This window comes from Rhinolophus hipposideros, assembly GCF_964194185.1.
Source record: "Rhinolophus hipposideros genome assembly, chromosome: 16".
NCBI classification, from domain to species: domain Eukaryota; kingdom Metazoa; phylum Chordata; class Mammalia; order Chiroptera; family Rhinolophidae; genus Rhinolophus; species Rhinolophus hipposideros.
This window is the reverse complement of record NC_138062.1, coordinates 18,533,639-18,555,723: the sequence shown is the minus strand read 5'-3', so window position 1 is coordinate 18,555,723 and position 22,085 is coordinate 18,533,639. Positions and strand designations below refer to the sequence as shown.

General features: G+C 37.9%; 1 protein-coding gene across 3 annotated transcripts in view; it reads left to right on the top strand.

Moving 5' to 3' along the window:
* Positions 1-22,085, top strand: part of ANAPC10 (anaphase promoting complex subunit 10) — a 273,020-nt gene that overhangs the window by 72,646 nt on the left and 178,289 nt on the right. The window lies entirely within an intron of this gene.

Here is a 22,085-nt window from a genome sequence, read left to right as displayed (position 1 = left end):
TCTAGTAGATTATATAGATGGGTGGTGGGGAAGTCTGTGGGGATTTCTCTTAATTCAGAGTATTCTGTAGAACCCCGTGTATTTGGTTGGATTTGGCTTGGGAAGTGGTGAAAGAAGGGAAGCTAAGAAAAAACAACCCATGACAGGTTTATGGCCAGCTCATTAAATTAAATCCTTTGCTTGACACTGTATTGCTTTCTTTGCTGGGTGTGGATTGACAGGTATTGATGAAATGTCTTAGGTTCTAATTCAAAATGCCTGGTGGCAAATTATAACTTTGACAAGTTGAGGTTATCAACAAGCCACAGGGTGAGTCTGTGGACTCCAACCTGCAGCAGCCATTCTACTGTCTCTAGTAAGCTTCTGTGCTTTTAACAGGGATGCACTTGATCTCTTCACCCGCAAGGACTAGATTAAGTACTTCAGTAAATATGCCATTAAGATACTTTGTTGTACTAAGCCATTAATACTCACCTCAAATACAGTGTAAGCTGAGGGCCTTCAGCCACCCAAAAATCATGGCCTACAGAAATGCCTAATGCTGTATCTACTTTCATACTTCATTATTAAATACAATTTAAAAATTGCTTTGGAAGTAATTTTTCTGTTGGTGTGAATAAAAATCAGAATGGAGAAAATAGCAAATTTCTTTTTAGGTTCCTCTAAATGATTTCCTCTGCTACCATGTCTACTTTGTTGGGATTCCGACTACATTAATTCCTTGACCTTGGACCTGTGTCTAACTACAGGTTTCAGAGTACCTTTTTCACTGCCAGCTAAGCCTCTTTGAGATTTCACTTTCTTATTGAGGAAGCTAAATTGGAAGCATTTTAGAGATGTGTACTATGGATGTACTATTTATGTTTGTTGTCTTGATATTTTATTTCTTTTCTGGACATAATTCTCATGATAATAGAATAACATGGAAATAGAATTTTAATACCACATTGGGCCCAAGAAATCATTTAACTCAGGTCTTCATTTTGGAAATTATAGATCAAAGACATGAAGGAGACATTCATATTGTCTTTGCTATCTTAAAGGGATGTGGTTTAAATTCTTTTCTTAAAAATATAAATGTATTTATCTTCTCTAACCCTTAGTCATGATTTGGTTATCATCACCTTCTAGTGATTGATAGGATGTTTTGGGTGATAAAACTTATGTCCAGAGGGATGACTTAGCCAAAGTCAGAGATTGAGGTAAGGTAGAGAAAAACCTGGTGTTGAATTTCCGGGTGCTAGTCTGCGGAGGGCCCTATTTTTTAAAAAATGTAAGAAATTAAAAACCTGCTTTTTTCACACCGATCTTTACTATTTCATCTCTTTCAAGAAAGACTTCTGAGAAGCCAAATACAACCTGCAATTTTTGTAAAACCACCCTTCGAATGGAGTGGTACATTGACTTACTAAGTTTAGATAATTTTATAAGTTATTTGTCTTTTGTGGGGGAAAAGCAGTGGTTATGATTGATTTCAGTGAAAGACTTTAGGTGAATTGGCAGAACCAATAATGAATATGAATGCAGGAAAAATATTGTCCATGGAAGACCTCTTTGAAAGGAACCATAGTAGTACTAATTTCCACCAGTGTAAGAAGTTGTCTACCTGACCCTTAGAATCATATGATGATCTCTGTATTCCGTAGACTCAACTCACCTGCTAAACTGTGATCTAGAAGCTCTTATCACTAAAAGCTTAAATAAAACAAAACCAAAGGCCACTGCTCTTAAGTAAATGCTTTTTTCCCCAGTTAGCTCTAAGGATATTACTAACATGATGAGTAGGTTTTGGTGTAATCTACTGACCATCATTCTCTTTATTCAGGAAAAAAATAGTTAAAAATAATGGGAGGGTGAAATCAGAATGGTGGAATAGGTATTATCAGCCTTAATATAAACTAATGAATCAATGTGAGTTTGTTCCTTTTCGTAAATATTCAACTATGCAAATCCCTCCAAAACAGTAAAATGATGGAATTGTGGATGATGTTTTTTCACAGTAAGCAGGTGTTACTTTCATTATTTCAACTAAAAAATATCAGAAGTAAAAATAATGATTTTTTTTATGGTGATTTTTTTTCTGATCAGATCACTTTTTAGTTTTCTCATAAGACCAGGTAGGTGTTATAATACCACTACTACATGTTATTTCATTTCAATTTAATACATTTTCAGGAAACCTAGATACCAGGAATACAACAGAGATTGACAGTCACAAGTCAACCTTGTGAAAACGTTTTAATACTCATTTGCACTGTCTTTTCCACTGTATCTTAAGTTCTTCCAGGACAGACCATGTCTCGCTCATCTTTGTATCTCTAGTTCATAGGACAATGATGAACTCACTGAAGATCTTGTGAATGAATTAAGTTCTATAATTCTGAGTTTCTTGTGAGTAGGATAAATTCCAATTCTAAATACTTAACACAGGGTAGTGTCCTAATTTGGTATCATAGTCACTCATGTATAAATACAGCTGTTAAATAAATGGGGGAGGACACCGCAAAGCATAGTAAATAGAGTATGTGCTCTTCTCGATGCTGATGACAATGTTTTATTAACACAAACCAGGATTTTCCTTTAGATGCTGCTGAACCTGTTGCCTACTCTCTGTCAGAACAGTTTAACATCAACTGTGCTACAGCGAAAACCATTGTATTTGACACACATTCTCCAGTATTTACATGAACAATACTAAGTAACCCCATACAACAGGTCAACTCATTCAGCTATTGGAATGTATATTTTGCAGCTAACGTACCGGGTGCGTCCATCCCATCGGGATACAATTCTAAGTGAAAAACAAAAAAAATGTAGACATTCACCAAAGGCCAGGCTGAACTGCTTTTATGGTCCAGGCAGCCAATTGGTAGTTTTTAGAGTGCCTGATCTAGGAACCACCCCTCCTCCCAGCTCTGCAAAGAGGATCCTAAGCCCTCCTCACAGCCGGTTTGCTCAAGATTACTTGAGTCTTTAGATTCTGAATAAAGCTGCCAGCTGCCTTGACAGGAAAACAGATAAGAGAAACATTCCTGAGAAGAGGGAGTGGCCTGCGATAGGAGGGAGTGGGGTGGAACTCCTGGGGCAGCTGAAGGGATGAAACACCCACAGAACAAGTTAAGATAAGTGAACAAAGGCTCCCCAGAGCCTGGGTTGAGATAGGATAACAAGGGGAGACCACCAGGATGGTGGGTGAGGAGGATGGCCAAGGGAGAGGTCACTTACTGTGCCTCAGGGGAGGATGACAGAGAGAAGGGCTCAGCTGCCTAACCGGTTTCTGCCTTGGATCTAGGGGCTCACTCTCAGGGATGTACTTTTGCTTCTGCCGTTGGGCAATTGATCTAAAAGAGCAGAGACACCTCTGAGAAGAGTTCTCAAGCTGTGTAAACAGTAGAGGCACATAAGGGAGATGCTGCTCCTGGAGGAATTACTGCAAGTACGAAGCCTGGTAACAGGTAACACCAACCTTCCAAACTTCTCAGACCCAAATGATCTTCCTATTTCATGGCACAGAACCCTAGTGTCTCAACTGAACATTTCACCTGAGTTTTAGAATGGGGTCGTTGCTACTTTTTGGAAAAATAATTTCGCCCTGTTTATAAGGAAAACCCCCATGTCCCATTTCTGCACAGAGATGGAGAATGTCAGGGTTTTAGGAATTTTAAAAACATAAGGTCGGCTGTGTCACACATGGATCCCTGATATTAAATGTTTGGCTCTTTTTAAAAAAAAAAAAAATTGTATTTAAGTGTTTTTCCAGGACCCATCAGTTAGTTCTAAGTCAAGTAGTTGTTTCAATCTAGTTGTGGAAGGTACAGCTCACAGTGGCTCATGTGGGGATCGAACTGGCAACGTTGTTACAAGAGTGCTGTGCTCTAACCAATGAGCCATCCGGCCTCCCCACTTGGCTCTTTTTTAATGAGCACTATGGATTGTTGACATCTCAGACACTAGTAGAGATTTCAATTGTGAAATGACAGCAATTTGCTTGTCAAAGCGTGGCTGAAATACCTATTAGGTTAAAGGGATCTTAGGGTGGAGGGCCAAGTAAACTCTATAGAAAAAATTTTTTGTTTCAGTGGAAAACTATGCCTCATCTATAGCATACCCTTCCAGATGATCAGATTCTAGCCCAATTCATTGTCATTGAGCCATTTTGTACTCTCTGTAAATTGTAGGTCACTGATAGATAATGGACATTATGTTCGATCAAGTAGTGATTTTAATTTACTTCTCCCCTGTGGATAAACTATAGTTTTGTCCTTATTTGCAATTCATCTCACTGTTCTTTTAGTCCTTATAAATTTGTGCTCTTTTGACTTTTCCTTTGAATTGTTTATAACATCTGATTCCCTCGTATCATAGGATTTAAAAAAAATTCTTTATCGTGTTTATTTTTATAGGTTTATGGGAGCCATGATTTTACCTTTGTCTGGAAATTATCTTTTAATAATTCTCTCTTTTGCTAGCCTCTCAAAGCACTAGTTCTTTATTAGGGGTTACAAGAGAATCTAATATTTACATATTTTACAAAATGTTCTTGAAGTGAATCTCTGAGTGACCCAAAGAATCTCTGAGGCAAATTTGTCAGAAAGAAAATTACGCCCGCTTAGCTCAAGCCCCACACTAGCCTGGTATTTTGATTGTTTACCTTGACATTCTGGTGTTTCTCCATGCCTCTGTTCTTTCCTTATCATCCAAATGCTTGTGAGCTGTTCTATCTCTGGAGAGGTCACTTCAGGGCTTCTGAGCATCAGTGACATGAAGCTAGCCAGTTCCTGCCTCTTCTGGCACATTGTGAACTTCCGTAGGTTCTTTTTGAAGAAGGTGGACTATATTAATCCCTAAAATCATTGCTTCCCGCCATTTTTCTGCTATCAAATTGCCAAAAGAACTCGTTTCCCCTGATGTTCAACATGACTAATTTTATCTAAAAATGACCTTTTCAGGATATAAGGAACTGTTAAGAATTATAAAGGAAATTTACTTTACAAATTTTGCTCACGTGTGTAGTATTTTTGGTATTGTGTTGTGACTTGGTTACTAATATTTGCAGTTTAGTCGATGCTTACTGAGGCCTACTATGAGCTAATCACCATGCAAGTACTCAGCTGCAAGTAAAACAAATCCTTGTCTTCAAGGAGCTCACAGGAAAAAAACTTACATGCACAACTAACCGGAAAATAAGTGTGAGATCACTGCCGTGTTTAGCAGTAGGAACACAATGGGAGAAGCAGAACGGGTCCAAAAGGTGAATATAATTGCTTGGTACAGAAACCTATTAAAAATTTATAATTGAAAAGAGTTGAGAGTTGTCCAGTCTCTTCCCAGATGAAGAAACCAAGCCCCAGAGATGTTATATGATCACAATTCATCTATAATATAAGCACAGATCTGTATTAAAATATGTGATAGCACTACGATTCAATAGCAAATACATTTCACCTCTTGAACTGTAGCTGCTGTTTTGTCAATACGGTGAATTAACCTGCAAAATGTGTTGCTGTGTTTCCAGTCTACTTGGGAAAGCAAAGAAGTCATTTGTAAAAGTCTTTTGGCAGGCTAACATCTCAGGCCTGGAGGAGAATGTCTCAAGTTTTTCAGGGTAGCCCGTTATCTGCGCTGTTGTCTTAGTGGCAGTCCTGGAAGGTCTGTCTGGGCTAATGGGGACAGCCTAGTAGCTGTGGAAGTGGTGCTGGTACCGAAACGGTCAGTCTCCTGGGCTGACATGAATTAAGTGGAGTGAGGGCTGCAACATTTTTGGCTGGGGTTCAGGGTGGGTTCCTATCCAACAGAGCTACGGTGAAAACCAGAAGCTGGGCAGGAAGCCATCAGATCAAATCGTAGCTCAGTTCCCAGAGGTCCCAATTCACCTCCAGGAACCCTGGATAAATGACTTCCAGATTCTGCTCTCTCATGAGAAGAAAGCTTCCAGCATATTGACAGACTGAGCCATCCTCAGCTCTAGGCTCAGGTGGGGAGCAGTTAGGAGGAGTTGGAGTAGTCAACGATTGACAAGGATAGACACTATCTTTCATAGATTTGGGATTTCTTATAAAAATATACCTGTTGATGGTAGAAAATACAGAAAAGGATAAAGAGGAAACGTTAGAATTAACTATGAATTCAGACTTCCAGGTCTCTCTCTCTCTCTCTCTCTCTCTCTCTCTCTCTCTCTCTCTCTCTCTCTCTCTCTCCATATATATACTGGGGGGGGTGCCAAAATAATGGATCCAAGTGGACACTTTGGTCAACGTTGCTCAAGCAGTAGTTTGCCGTAATCAGAAGTGTCTGGATGCTGATGGTAACCACTTTGAACACCTCTTGTAATTGCAGAAGTCAAACGTGACTTGTGTTCATCTCTTGTTATCAGTATATATTGAGTATTACAATTTTAATAGTTTTTTTCCTTTCTTAAAATACATGTTTTTGGCACTCTCTCTCCATATATATGATTGAGGTGTGATCAAAACATATGGTAAATGTTTAAATAAAAAAAATTTATTACAGCAAAAGACACATTGCCATTAATCCCCCTGACAATACTCCCTCTTACACTGAACACACTTAACCCATCGTTCTTGCCACTTTCTGAAGCAGTTCTGAAGTCCTCTTTTGTGAGTGTCTTTAGTTGCACTGTTGTGGCTGCTTCAATGTCCTGAGTCGATTCAAAACGTTTACCTTTCATGGTCATTTTGGCTCTGGGGAAGAGCCAGAAGTCGCACAGTGCCAGATCCAGTGAATAAGATGGATGAGGACACGCCGTAATGTTTTTATTTGACAGAAATTGACATACCAGAAGCAATGTGTGACACAGAGCCTTTCTGTTGTGATCGCAAAATATGGTGAATGCTGCTGCCGAGTGCCATCCAATGGAAAGGCAGGGATCTTCAATATAGGAAGCAGCGCATCGAACCCCAGTAACAGTGTGTCACAAGTTTCAACTTGTTCGGTGCAGTCAGGTGTGAGCTACAGTTGAGAGAAGGTGTGTTTTAATGTGTGCCATAAGTCATCCTCAATCGTGACAACACTCCATATCACACGTCATTTCTTATATACGTCAGTTTCTGTCAAACAAAAACATTATGGTGTGTCCTTATCCACCTTATTCACTGGATCTGGCACTGTACGTCTTCTGGCTCTTCCCCCAAGTCAAGATGATTTAGGACATTGAGGCAACCATGACAGTGCAATTAAAGACACTCACGAAAGAGAACTTCCAGAACTGCTTCAAAAAGTGGCAAGAACGAGGGGATAAGTGTGTTTGAAGCAAGGGGAAGTATTTTGAGGGGGATTAATGGCAATGTATCTTTTACTATAATAATTTTTTAATTTAAACATTTACTGTATTGTTTGATCACACCTTGTACTTTAGGGATTAAGTCTCAGGGACCCTAGAAATAAGACTTTATTGACCCTTTCAACGGGGCTCTACCATAAATGTGATGGCCAGTCACAGTGTCTTTCCATTCCAAATTTTAAATGCCAGAGAGAGACAAAGAGAGGTGAATGGCCAAGGTCATGCAGCTGCATGGCTACTGGACCCCACCCCTATAGCCATGAGCCATTCCCAGAGATAGAGAATCTTGGAGAGGCAGGTACCATTACAAAATTTGCCTGCTGTAATTTTCAAACAAAAGTGGTCACATTTTTCACTAATAATTGGACATAGAAATATGAGAAGAGCCTATTTCTAGTCTCTTCCCTTCTGTAGTCCCTGTTTCTCTGATTTTCTTTGTTGCTATTTCTCCTTCACAGAGAGCATACATTCTAATGATTTTAGCAATTCACATTTTGCTGGTGACACCCAAATGTACTTCCAGCTTGAATCTCTTTTCTGAGTTCCCCCCTCATACCTCCAAATGTTCTGTCACTACTTAAAGTTCAATGCAGCCAAAATTGGGTTCATCATATGTCCCTCCCAATTTCTTTATTTCTATCAAGATGTTACTGTTTTCCATGATAACTAGCATCTGTGGCTCCATCTTTGTTTTTCAAATACCAAATCCTGAACTTTAAAATGTGAATTTCTTTAATCTTTTCCTTCCCTCCTTACTGCCAACTAGAGTTCAAATCTTTATCCACTCTACTTTAGATCATGACCTGTAACCTTGCCACTCTCCTCCACCTGTCCAATCTTTCATTGCCGTGTAGATTTTTCTTAGACTCCACTTGTATCATCCCACTGCCCACCTCAGGAAATATTTAATATTATTTCAGGACATTTTATGTATAAGTCTGAGGTCGTCTCCACAAGATATCACTGGTAACTCAGAGATCCCCATTGCCAGTGATCTACTTAATAACTATGTGAAAAGAACATTTTTGTACAAATATTCTATGAGATAGGTAACCAACTCTATTAGAAATAAATAGCATAGTGTTGCCATAAAGAACAATATGTTTCACATAACCATTAACCTATAAAAGGAAAACCTGTTTACTCACACCAACTCTTCCTGACACCAAATCTGTGGGTTTTCCACAGCATGCAATTGTGTAACTCCCTGGGTACCAACTGGCTATTCTATAATTAAATTATGACATTACCTGTGCAGACCCCACAGAGAAAGGGCTCTGGCCCACAAGATTCCCCACCCCCCCACTTTAAATGGTAATTGCAAGTCCGGATTGAGACCTGTGCTTCTGACTGACTGGCTATAAATCAGAATTTCCCATGACCCCCAACTCAAGTTTGATAATTTGCTAGAATGGCTCACAGAATTCAAGAAAGTGCTTAACTTCCTAGATTCCTGATTTATTATAAAAGGATACAACTCAGGGACAGCCAGATGGAAGATATGTGTAGGCAAGGTGTGGGGGGAGTTGGTGCGAAGCGTCCATGCCCTCTCTGGGCACCCCCCCCCCCAGCACCTCAGTGTGTTCAGCAACCTGGAAGCTGTCTGAACCTCCATGGTTAAGGTTCTGAATGGAGGCTTTCCTATATAGCATGATTGATTTAATCATTGGCCATTAGTGGTTTACTCAGCCTTCAGCCCTTCTCCCCTTCCCAGAGGTGTGAGGGGTGAGGCTGAAGGTTCTGACCCTCTCATCACCTGGTTCGTTCCCCCGGCAACCAGCCCCCATCTGGAGTCTCTTCAGGAGCTCACAGCCCCCAGTCATCTCACTAGCATGCAAAAAGACACATTACTTCTGGAGACTCCAAGTGTTTTGGGAGCTGTAAGCCAGGAAACGGGGATAAAGACCAAAATATATATTTCTTTTTATATCACAATATAACATCTGTTAATTTTAATTTTTCATTTTGAAATAATTTCAAATTATTTCAAAATAAAAAGTTACAAAAATCATAGAATTTCCATATGCCCTTTACTCAGCTTCCCCAAATATTAACGTGCTATAAATATAGTACAATAATCAAAACCAGGAAATTAGCATTGAAACGATATCAACTAATAGACATACTTTATTCTCATTTTGCCACTTGTCCCATTAAAGTTCTATTTTTTTTGTAATTTTTTTTTTTTAAGATATTACTGGGTAAGGGGAACAGGACTATATTGGGGAACAGTGTGTACTTTCAGGCCTTTTTTCCAAGTCAAGTTGTCCTTTCAATCTCAGTTGTGGAGAGTGCCTTTCAGCTTCAAGTTGTCCTTTCAGTCTTAGTTGTGGAGGGCGCAGCTCAGCTTCAGGTCCAGTTGCCATTTCTAGTTGCAGGGGGCGCTACCCACCATCCCTTGGGGGAGTCGAGGAATCTAACTGGCAACCTTGTGGTTGAGAGGATGAGCTCCAACCAACTGAGCCATCCGGGAGCTCAGCGGCAGCTCAGCTCAAGGTGCTGTGTTTAATCTTAGTTGCAGGGGGTGCTGCCCGCCATCCCTTGCGGGACTCAAGGAATTGAACTGGCAACCTTGTGGTTCAGAGCCCATGCTCCAACCAACTGAGCCATCCCGGAGGCAGCTCAGCTCAAGGTGCCGTGTTCAATCTTACTTGCAAGGGGCAGAGTCCACCATCCCTTGTGGGACTTGAGGAGTTGAACCGGCAACTTTGTGGTTGAGAGCCCACTGGCCCATGTGGGAATCGAACCAGCAGCCTTCGGAGTTAGGAGCATGGAGCTCTAACCGCCTGAGCCACCGGGCCGGCCCTCTTTTTTTTTTTTTTTTTTTTTTAATTTTCCTTGGGGAATATTGGGGAACAATGTGTTTTCTCCAGGGCCCATCAGCTCCAAGTTGTTGTCCTTCAATCTAGTGAAGGGCGCACCTCAGCTCCAAGTCCAGTCACTGTTTTCAATCTTTAGTTGCAGAGGGCACAGCCCACCATCCCATGTAGGAATTGAACCGATAACCTTGTTGTTAAGAGCTGACACTCTAACCAACTGAGTCATCTGGCCCCCCCTAAAGTTCTTTTTATGGTCCAGGATCTAATCTAAGATTCTCACTGCATTTAATAGGCATGTCACTTTAGTTTCCTTTAATCTGGGACATTCTTCAGGTTTTCTTTGTTGCTCCTGATCTTGATGTTTTTGAAGAATTCTGGCCAATTATGCTGGTAGAATGTCTTTTGATTTGGATTTGCCTAATGTTTCCTCATGTTGAAACATGCATGTTGAATTATGCATGTTTGGCAAGAATACCACCAAAGTGATGTAATATCCTTCTCAGTGCTTCATACCAGAAGGTACATGATGTTGATTTGTCTCATTACAGGTGATGTTAATTTTGATCACTGGGTTACGAAGGTATCTGCAAGATTTCTGCACCTAAGGTTGCTATTTCCCCTCTGTGATTAATAAGTATTTTGTGGAAAAATATTTTGAGCTATGTAGGACTGAGAGAGGGCTCTAAGACTAAGGTGGGAACCAGGGTGGTGATGGTATGCCCACATAGAAGAGCATTCCTTGAAGGAAGGTTCTCTATGAGGTAAAAGTTACAGAAAAGTCAAATCAATTGAGGACTGAAAAGAAACCAGCAATTTTAGAAGATTTGGAGGGTCTTAAATAAGAACTCCTTTAGAGTAATGTTGCAGGGGGAGGATTGTGCAGATCTAAATGTAAGGGTTTATGGAATGACCAGGTGAGGAAATAGAAGAAGCTACAAATTTGGTAAGTAGGGGAGTCATGAGGGAATACCGTGTTTCCCCGAAAAGAAGATCTACCCTGAAAATAAGCTACAGTTAAGATCGTCAGCCAGACAGACACATTTAGTACATTATGACAATGTTCCAAAAGAAGATGACATGACTGTATTTGAATAAAAGTAGATTGCTGTACATGAAAAAATAAGACATCCCTTGAATATATGCCCTAATGTGTCTTTTGAAGCAAAAATTAATATAAGACCTGGTCTTACTTTTGGGGAAATACGGTATCTAGTCAGACAGTGATGGTGTAAAGAACGTCAATTCTAAATTCTACATATTGTCCTCATCTGTTAATCTTTTTCAGTAGAGTACTGAAGCAAAACATTAAGAATCCATTTGCTAGACTAGACAAAATAAGAAGGAAGTTTTTCTTTTCAAGGTATTTCCTTTTGTTCTGCACAGGTAGACCACAACTCTTTTGCATCTGAATGAACTTTGATGTAAGTAGTAGCACTACAGCCTAGACCCTAGACAAATGCAAAATTAAGTTTTTTATTTTTCCTTTTCTTTTCAAGATTTGTTTGCTTTTCAGCCCTAGTATTTTTTATAATCATTCTTTTGAATATTTGGAGGGTTGACTAACTGTACTTATCACTTTATAATATGCAGAGCAGGTGTGTATGTGGACATATGAGCTAGAGATAGAAGAGTGTGTCTAAATGCTAAGTCAATTAACATTGATCTGGTTCATAGTGAAGCATACCATGTTATAAGAAAAATAAATATAACTTAAAGGCAAAGAAACACTAAACACCCAGTTAATTTATGGTGAAGCATACTTAGTTTATGATTTTGGTTAATACATACTTTAACTAGAACAGTGTTCTGCACTCATTTTTATTAAATACTGTAGGTGTTTGCTGGGGCATGAGGTAATAACCCAAATACAATTAAAATGACCATAAAATTAGGGTCTCCACATAGGTTCCCAAGGATGGGTCTGTTTGAGGCTTCTAGTCATCAGCATTGGGTGGTCTGCTATTGGTGCATGATACCTAAATAGAGCTTTTTCCCCTTAGGTCTGTAAGGTGTTAAGGTGTTTTTATAAAACCCCATAAACCCTCGTTAAACACTTTTTTTTTCATAAAGAAAACTTAAATCTTTATTTGACGTGTTTTCTGTGGCACTATTTTGGCATTTTAACAAGTCCTTTAAAGAATCACTCTAATAATTGCATACACCTCTGGGGTGGGGTGAGGGGTATTTATTCAGGTTTTTGTACATCAAACTGCCTGACCCACTAAGCAACAAGTACAGAGTTTTGGCACATTTTAATTTAATAAGGAAAAAAGATCAAAAGAATCTCCAGGTGGAGAAAGTTAGGCTAATTTCGGTATTGCATATTAACTGATTGAAAGGAAGGTTGGACTACTGACTGAATTAACTATGATTCAAACATATTAGATTATTTACTACAACAAGGGTTTCCCTAAACACTATGAAGGAAATAGCGGCACTTTTCCCCACCCTGACACTTCTCGTTCCCTGTCCCTGATTTATATTTTCTCCATAGCACTTATCACCTTTGAACACAGTGTATGAATTTTGTTGTATCTACTACTTTTTGTCTGCCTGAATGTAAGCTCTATGAGAAAGGGACTTTTGTCTTTTTGTTCACTGTTGTATGTTAAATGTCTAGGACAGTGTTGGCATACAATAAATATTTGTGGAAGTGAAGAAGGAAGGAAAAAAGGGAGGGAGGAAGGGATGGAGGGAGGGAGGGAAGGAGGGAGGGAGAGAGGGAGCAAGAGGAGGAGTGAATGATTAAATTACATTTCATTTGAGTTCCAAGACAGAGCATGAACTTCAGCTCTCTCAGAGTCCAGATTTCACATGCGCGTATATTTCTCTTACTTAAAGATCTTATTTCTCTCTCCTTTCACTCCACATCTTGAATCACAAAATTTTGGCATCATTAGGAATAATATTTGTATGTTATAGGAATGATATGAGGTCAGACCATGGTTTCTTGATGATGTCATGAAGTAGTATTGCATATAAATGCATTTGCACTCTAGAATTTCTTCCAAGTAGAAACAGGTGGTTATGTTAACTTTTTTTTTTAACTTTAAGAGGAAAAATACCCAACTTCAGAGCAATGCTGATATTTGCAGCCTCTGTATTTCTTAAAAATATGTAAATGGGGAGGACGATTCTGGGAAGATGGTGGAAAAGTTAAGTACTAGATAGTATCTGTCTTCTCACCTAGAAAAGAATTGCATTGGCATAATCTATCTGATGTGACTATTTTGGAACACTGGAGTCTATTGAAGTCTTGCAGCTTCTAGAGAAAGGGTTGGCCAGTTAAGTGCAGTTAATTTCAATCAATTTCAACTCTTAGCACAGTATAGATCCTTCATCTCCTACTCCCAGCCCAAGGCACTCAGCTGTGCATGTAATCCTGGAACAGCTTACAGGAGCCAGGGTGGGCATTAAGGACCCTGTACTCTAAATATTGAAAATCTGTGTGTGTTCTTACTGCTGCTTCTGATCATGGAAGTGCAGACACAGAGGTGGCCAGCCATTGTTTCACCATCACCCTCCATTGTTACAAGCCTCTTCCCAACTGGCTCAAGTGACTTTCAGGGGATTTAATGAGTGGGCACTCCCTTTTTGTTACACTATCCCTTCTTTTTTTCCTCCTCTTTTGGGAGCCAGACATTAAAGACTAGGACATTCAAAAGCAGCTGCATATCCAAGGGAAATTAGAAAGTCATGCACATGCCCAAGGAACAGCTCAGCCTCAGAAAAGACCTGCGAAGACCTTATATTTGTGCCTCAAGCTGATCCTCAGCAAGAAAACAGCCTACAACAATGAAAACAAAACAATAGTAAACACTTGAGGAAGGAGAAGACTCTGGTTTCAAGAGATACCACATTATTAGATTCAAATATCCATTTTTTTTCAACAAAGAAATCTCAAGACATACAAAGAAACAGGGAATTACTGCCCATTCAAAGGAAAGAAATAAACGAATGGAAACTATCCTTGAGAAAGACCAGCAGGAAGACCTATTAGACAGACTTTAAAATAACTGTCATAAAGATGCTCAAAGAACTAAAGGAAGATCTGGAGAAAGTCAAGAAAACAATGTATGAAAAAAAATGGAAATGTCTTAAAGAGACAGAAATCCATCAAAAAAGCCAAAAATATTCAAAAGCTCAAAAGTACAATAACTGAAATGAAAAATTCACTGGAGAAATTCAAAGCAGATTTGAACGGGCAGAAAAAGACTCAGCAAACTCGAAAATAGGACACTTGAAATTATGAAGTGTGAGGAACAGGAAATAAAAAAGACTGGAGAAAAATGAACAGAGTGTGAGGAACATGTGGAAAACTATCAAGTGGCCCAACTAACAGTTTGTGGGAGTCCCAAAAGGAAAAGAGGGTGATAAAAGGAAGGAGAGATTGTTTAAAGAAATGTCTATCTTATGCCTGTCCCATCATTAGATTTTGGAAGCCCATTCACATAACTTTTCTGGTTTCATAGTTTCACAGCTAAAGAGGAATTTTGGCTCATTGTGAACTTTACTTCGAATCTCACCTATATATGATTTAGATGATATTCTAGATTAGACTTTGGACTTTAGACTTTGGAGTTGATACTGGACTGAGTTAAGATTTTGGTGCTCTTGAAACGGAATGAATATATTTTGCATTTGAGAAAGACTTGAGTTTTGGGGGCCTGGAGAAGAATGTTATGGACTGAAGGTTTGTGTCCCTCCCAAATTCATTTGCTGAAGCCCTAATTCTCAGTGTGGCTGTATTTGGAGATGGCATATCTAAGGAAACAAAGTTAAATGAGGTAGTAAGGGTGGGGCCCTGATCCAACAAGATTAGTGTACTTATAAGAAGAGACACCAGAGGGCTTATTTATGTTCTCTCTCTCTCTCTCTCTCTCTCTCTCTCTCTCTTTCTCTCTCTCTCTCTCTCTCTCCCTTTCCTTTCTTCTTTCTCAAGAAGAGTTTATGTGAGCACACAGTGAGAAGGTGGCAGTCTGTAACTCAAGGGGAGGATTCTCACCAGACACCATCTCTGCTGGCACTTTGATCTTTGACTTCCAGTCTCTAGAACTGTGAGGAAAATAAATTTCTGCTGTTTAAGCCACCTAATCTATGGTAGTTTGTTATGGCATCTCAAGCTAAGACAAAGACAAATGAAAATCAAAGCACAGCATACCCAAACTTTCGGGATACAGTGAAAGCAGTGCTAAGAGGGAAATTTATGGCTATAAATACTTACACTAAACAACAAAACAAAAAAATCTCAAATCACCAATTTTAACTTTACAACTTAAGGAACTAGGAAAAGGAGAATAAACTAAACCCAAAATTAGTAGAAGGAAAGAAATAAAGATTAAAGCAGAGATAAATGACAAAGAGAATAAAAAGGCAGTAAAGAAAATCAATGAAATCAAAAGTTGATTCTTCAAAATGATCAACAAAATTGAAAAACCTTTAGCTAGCTTGACTAAGAAAATAAGAGAGAAGATTCAAATTACTAAAATCAGAAATGAAAATGGAGACATTACTACTAATTCTATAGAATTAAAAGGATTGCAAGAGAGTACTATGAATGATCGTTTGACAACACATTGGATAACTTAGATGAAATAGACAAATTCTTAGAAACAGAAAACCTACCAAGACTGAATCATGAAGAATTAGAAAATCTGAGTAGACCTATAACTAGTAATGAAACTGAATCAGAATCAAAAATCTCATAAGAAGAAAATCACTGGATCTGGAAACTTCACTGGTAACTTCTACCAAACATTTAAGGAAGAACTGACATTAATTCTTCTCAAACTTTCCCAGAAAATTGAAGAGGAGGAAAAACTTCCTAACTTATTCAATAAGGCTAGCATTACCCTGATTTAAAAAAAGAAAAAAAGAAAAAAAAAGCCAGAGAAAGAAACTACAAGGAAAAAAAAGTAAGTAACATACCTAAATGTGTTATGAACCTTGATGCAAAAGTTGTCAACAAAATACTAGTAAACTGAATTCAACAGTATATTAAAAGGATTATACACCACCATGAGGTGGGAATTATTCTTAGAGTACAATAATGATTTAACATATAAAATCAACAATGTAATATAACACATTAACAGAATGAAAGGGAACGTAATCCATATGATGATCTTAATTGATGTAGGAAAAAACTGCTGTAACAAAGGACCACAAACTGGATGGGTTAAACAGCAAAAATTTATTGTCTCACAGTTCTGGAGGTTAGAAGTCTGAGATCAAGGTGTCAGCAGGTGTCTTCCTCTGAGGGCTGGGAGGAAGACTGGTTCATGCCTCTCTCCAGATTTGCTGACAGTCTTTGGTGTTCCTTGGTGTGTAGGAGCACCTCCCCAATCTCTGCCTTCATCTTCACATGGTATTCTACTGCATATGTGTGTCTTGTGTCTAGACTTCCCCTTATAAAGATAACAGCATATTGGATTAGGGGCTCACCCTATTCCAATTATGACCTTATCCTAACTTAATTAATCACATCTGCAGTGAACCTGTTTCCAAATCACATGCTGAGGTAGGGGGTTAGGACTTCAATGTATGAATTCTGGAGAGGACACAATTTAACCCCTAACACCACTCTTCAAATTCCTTCTTTGTTTTTAGCACCTGCATATTCCTCATTTTAAATGTATAACTCAGCTATTTAATTTTGTTTCATTGGACTATTTTATTCATCATAGGTATGTATTTGAAGTGAGGGGGCAATGTCCCACATCAGCACAATCCACTCATTGGCTGGACTTTTGTCCTTCCATGACTTAAATGGTGAGAAAAAATTCTATAAGAGTCACCAACTAATATTTTTTTTTAAAAATTAAATAATTAATGGCATAAACAAAGGAATAAAAATTTTTAAAAGATACTATCAATAAAAAAGGGTAGATTTCAAAAATAACTGAAGAAAACTTTTAGAAATCAAAAATATAGTCATTGTAAATACACAACACAAAAGATAGATTAAACTGTATGTTAGACACAACTGAAGAAAGAATTAGTAAAATGAAAGATAGATCTAAGGAGCTTACAAGGATGCAGCACAAGGGGTGGGGAATGAAAAAGTAAGAAAGGGGTTAAAAACCATGAATTTTAATTTAAAATTACTTTAATTGCAATTTAAAAATTAAAATGAGATTTAATATTGGCTTCGTTAGGAGTTCCAGAAGAGGAGTTGGGAGGAATAGAGAAAACTGGTGATTCCCGTATATGAAGAGATAATTTTTCAAAATTGAGAAAGGCATTGATTTAGTAAATGCCAAATGTGGCTAATTCCTAATTAATTAGGAGTTGACACAATTGGGTCTTGCTTTTCCCTATTGCCTAGGGATGAAATTCTTAAGGAAGACCCTTAATTTTGTGTTTGTATTTCTGGGAAAAGACTTTGTTGGCGAAGAGGTTAAAACTACTGGCTGTGAGGTAAAAAGACCTGTCTGAAGACTTCTCACACTTTTCTCCATTTCCAAATCACATTACATTATAATAATACAAGTTATGCCTTTTTAGTTATTGAATGATATATCATCAAAATAGACTTTCTTGCACTTGTGCAATTGAACAGGTTAATGAATAAAATAATGTTACGAATTCAACTTTCTCATCAAAGAACATTTAGAAAATTGTTTAGACTGAAACTATGGCCATACATACTTAGGGTGTGTTTTATAGTGCTTAACTAGTATGTGGTTCTTATTCTGAATGTAATGCTTGTTTTGAAATTTAAATAATAAACAGTATTTTATACACATTTTTGCTTAAAGTCACATTTTGTCATATTTGGCTGCAAAACATATGGTGGAATCCGCACGGTGCCTATCCAGTGGAAATATGAACAGGACCACACAAAATGATTCCACTGTGTCATTTTGTTCAATGTGGCTTCACGAAAATAAACTCTTCTCACCACAAAAACTTGCTTGTCATTTCCCACTTTTTAAAGAGATCACTTCTAGATTCCTTTCCAGCGTCTTATCCCTTTTTTAACCGTTGTCTACTCTAAAGTGACTTGAAGATTTGTTTATTTTCCTTTGGGATCCCTCATTCTTCATTTTTACCACATTTCTAACTATAAAATGCATATTATTAAAACATGTTGAGCCTTTGGGATAGTTTGATGTTGGTAATGTAAGATTTTTGGCTCATTCATTTAGAGTTTTGTGGTATTTGTATTTTCAGTATATTTGATATTTTTCTACGTGTTTTAACTTTTAGAAATTTTCTTTTAGCACATAATTGAGGACTGACTTCTCAAGTCTCCAGAACATTCAACTTAAACTTAATTCAGCTTTCTTTTTTAGCCTATTTATGAGACTGTATTTGTGAGCATTTTTATCCAGGAATCTTAGATTTTTCTTGATGCTAACCCAAGATACAGAACTTATCTTTAAAACAGGCATGAATTATTTCCAGATCTTCTAAATAGGTGGGAGGCAGAGTAATAACATAATGTTCCTTGCATAAGCAGAAGAGCAAGATGTGGGCAATCATCATAGAATCTATTTCCAATCATTCACAGCCTATACTTTCTAAAGGGTAATATCCTCAACAGGACACAGTATTCTAATAGGAATTTGGTACAGAATACTGTTGAGGGGGACTTTACATGCCTATCATCATTCATTTTGATATATTCCTGTATCATATAAGTTTTCATTGGTTTGTTTCTCGACTTCAGCACTATTGAAAATTTGGATAAGATAATTCTTTGTTGTAGAGAGCTTCTGTTGTGTGTATGATGTATAGTAACATCCTTGGCTTCTATCCAGAGATGCCAGTAGCACCCTTCCCAAGCATGATTGTCAAAAACATCTCCAGACTTTGCCAAATGTGCCCTGTACAGCTAAATCATTCCCTGGCAAGAACGACTGGTTTAGGGCATTATGTTGCTAACTTATTCTGCTCAAGGTCAAATCTAGTCTTGCCCCTTTATCTCCCAGTTGTTTTCTTTTGTACTTAAGGTTTACCTGTCAATTGTACTTTATTCTGCGTATGAATTATTTATTTTAGTTTCTAAATATATATGTATTTTTGTCTCTACATTTTCCACCTCATTTTGTAAGAAATTTACCCATTTCATCAAAGTCATCTGAAATTCTTTTTTAATAGAATGCAAACAACTGCATATTTTCAATTCCTTTTTTCTGAACACTAGTAAAGATAAGAAATGTAAGGTTTTCCTCCTATGAAACACAGCTTGGAAGGTTTCTCCAAATTGATATTGTATCACTGATAAATGCCCTTTGATTGCAACCCCCCATATCAGTCTTTACCTTCTTTAATGTACATGTGACCCAAAACCCATTTTTCTAAATGTCTTTAACTTTGTTTTGTGAAACAATCAAAATACCGTATCACAATTAGGAGAGATTGCATCTCTACTTCATCTCTCTTTGGTAGAAGCAATTTAATTAAGTCTTCCAAAGTTTCTTCTTCACACAGTCACCCTAGTTGCTTGCTAGTGATTGAGTGGAATAATTCCTGAATTATACAGGAGAGCACTATACAGTCTGTGCTATTTTGTGAAATGGAGTATACGGAGAATGGCCAAGATCTGTCAATCAATGCCCTTTTTATAAATCATGGGTGGTGAGAAGTGGCACTTCTCTTATAGATGCACAAAACCTTTATGATTGGGCATAGTTAATCATCTTTTCTCCCAGACTTCTTTCATCCCTCCCTCTCATTCTTCCTTCATGTATTTATTGTCTATTTACCTATTTATTCAACTAATAATTATTGATTACTCGCTATGTGTCAGACATCGAGAGTACAAAGATGAAAATAATAGGGACCTAGCGTTCAAGGAGCAGGAAGACTGATTTGGGCATTGGTTGGGGTAGAGGAAGGCAAGTGAACAGTTATTTCTACTGTAATATGCCAAATGTAGTGATAAAAGGGAGCACACCATTATAGGAGGGGTGCTGCCAGGGTGTGCTTCTCAGATAGAATGATGCCTAAATCCAGGATTAAACGTGGAATAAGAATTATTCTGAGGAAAAAATGGGACAGATATTCCAGATGAAAGCGGTGGTATGAAAGGAGACATGAATGGGAAAACTCAAATGGTTCAGTATAGACGGAAAGTTATCCTCTTTGATCAGAATTAACTTGAAGACAATTGAATAAACTAGAAGACCACCCATGATTTACGTAAATACAGTTAGTATCCATAGCTCATGACCTTTTTTTTCCCCCTCCCTAATTTCTACTTGTAATGGGAATGGCTGAAAATTGCCACATCATTTTTGAGTGAATATTTCTTAATGGAGACATAGTTTTTCTAATGGAGTATCAGCAAGGAAAAAAAAAACCTGTTGCTTCACATAATGATTCTGCTTTCAAGTCAGCATTAGTTTATTGTCATCTTTCCTTATGCTTTCAATACCACATTATGCTATTTTATACCGATATATATTTTTAAACTTTTATTTATTGAAGTGTTTTTTCCAGAATCCATCAGCTCCAAGTCAAGTAGTTGTTTCAATCTAGTTGTAGAGGGCGCAGCTCATAGTGGCCCATGTGGGGATTGAATCAGCAACCTTGTTGTTAAGAGCAACGCACTCCAACCAACTGAGCTAACCAGCCACCTCCTATACCAATATTTTTAATTAAGTTATACCTAGTGTAAAAAGAAGGCAGCCACTATATAATCACTGTTTAAATCCCAAGGAAATTAATGCTTCCTTTCATTTATTCACAATTGCTATGCTTTCCTTCCTAAATCTTTTTTCTTTTCTAAATTCTTATTTTCTAATTAATTCTTCCTTTTTCTCTGGCCTTAGAACTCCTGCCTTATCTTACCATATCTTGTTATACATTGGACTAGACCATGCTTGCTGTTCTCTAAAAGGATGAAGAATTAGATTACAGGGCATAAATAATTCTCATGTCTGCTTGCACATGGGCAGAATCATTTCTGTACCAGTTTATTATTAGTTGAGAACAAAAACTAATCTTGCTCATCTTCATTTAGTAATTAAAAAAAAAATTAAACCAAGACATTGATCGCTAGCTCAAAATAGGCAGCAGTGGCTATCATGCACTTTGCCGATAAAGAAAGGGGTGAAAACAAGAAGCGAACTTGTAGAGACTCTGTATAGCAATAATGAAGCATGATGCATTGAATTGACTCTGGGAACATCAAGGATATATAAAATATCCAATTAGACTTTCAAATGACCCTTCTTATAGTTGAAAAACTATGATACATATCTTTTTAGATTTCAGTGATGATATAGTTAGTATATCTACAATTTGCGTTGGGAAGATGCAATTTGCTGTCATAACAGAAACTCTCCTTGATATCATAAGCATGCACTGCAAAGCCTCTCTTGGGAAGAATTGGTTCACGCTGTTAGGCATCAATATGTAATGGAGCCTGAGAAAAGAAGTAGGCAGAATTATGGTCCCCAAAGACATGCATGTCCTAATCTCTGAAACCAGTTAATATGTTATATATATGGCAAAGAGAATTAAGGTAGAAGACAAATTTAAGGTTCCTAAACCACTAATCTTAAAATAGGGAGATTATCCTGGATTGTCTGGGTGGGTCTGATGTAATTGCTGGGCTTCTTAAAAGTGAAAGTGAGAGGTAGAAGAAGAATCTGTGTCAGAGAGGTGTGATGTGAGAAAGATTCAACCGGCCATCGCTGGCTCTGAGGGTGAAAGGAGGCTGCAAACCAAGGAATGCAGGCAGCCTATAGCACCCCACAGGAAAGAAAATGGAGTCTCGCTTAGATTCTCCAGAAAGGAATGCAGCCTGTTGACACTTTGATTATAACCCAGTGAGACCCATTTCAGACATCTGACCTCCAGAACTGTAAGTTAATAAATTTGTGGGGTTTTTTAGCCACTAAATTTATGGTAAATCGTTATAGCAGCAACAGGAAGCCAATACACAATTATAGAGAGAGAGTTGAGATGAGATGGAGGATTCATCCAAGTGGATTCAGCCAATACCCCAATTC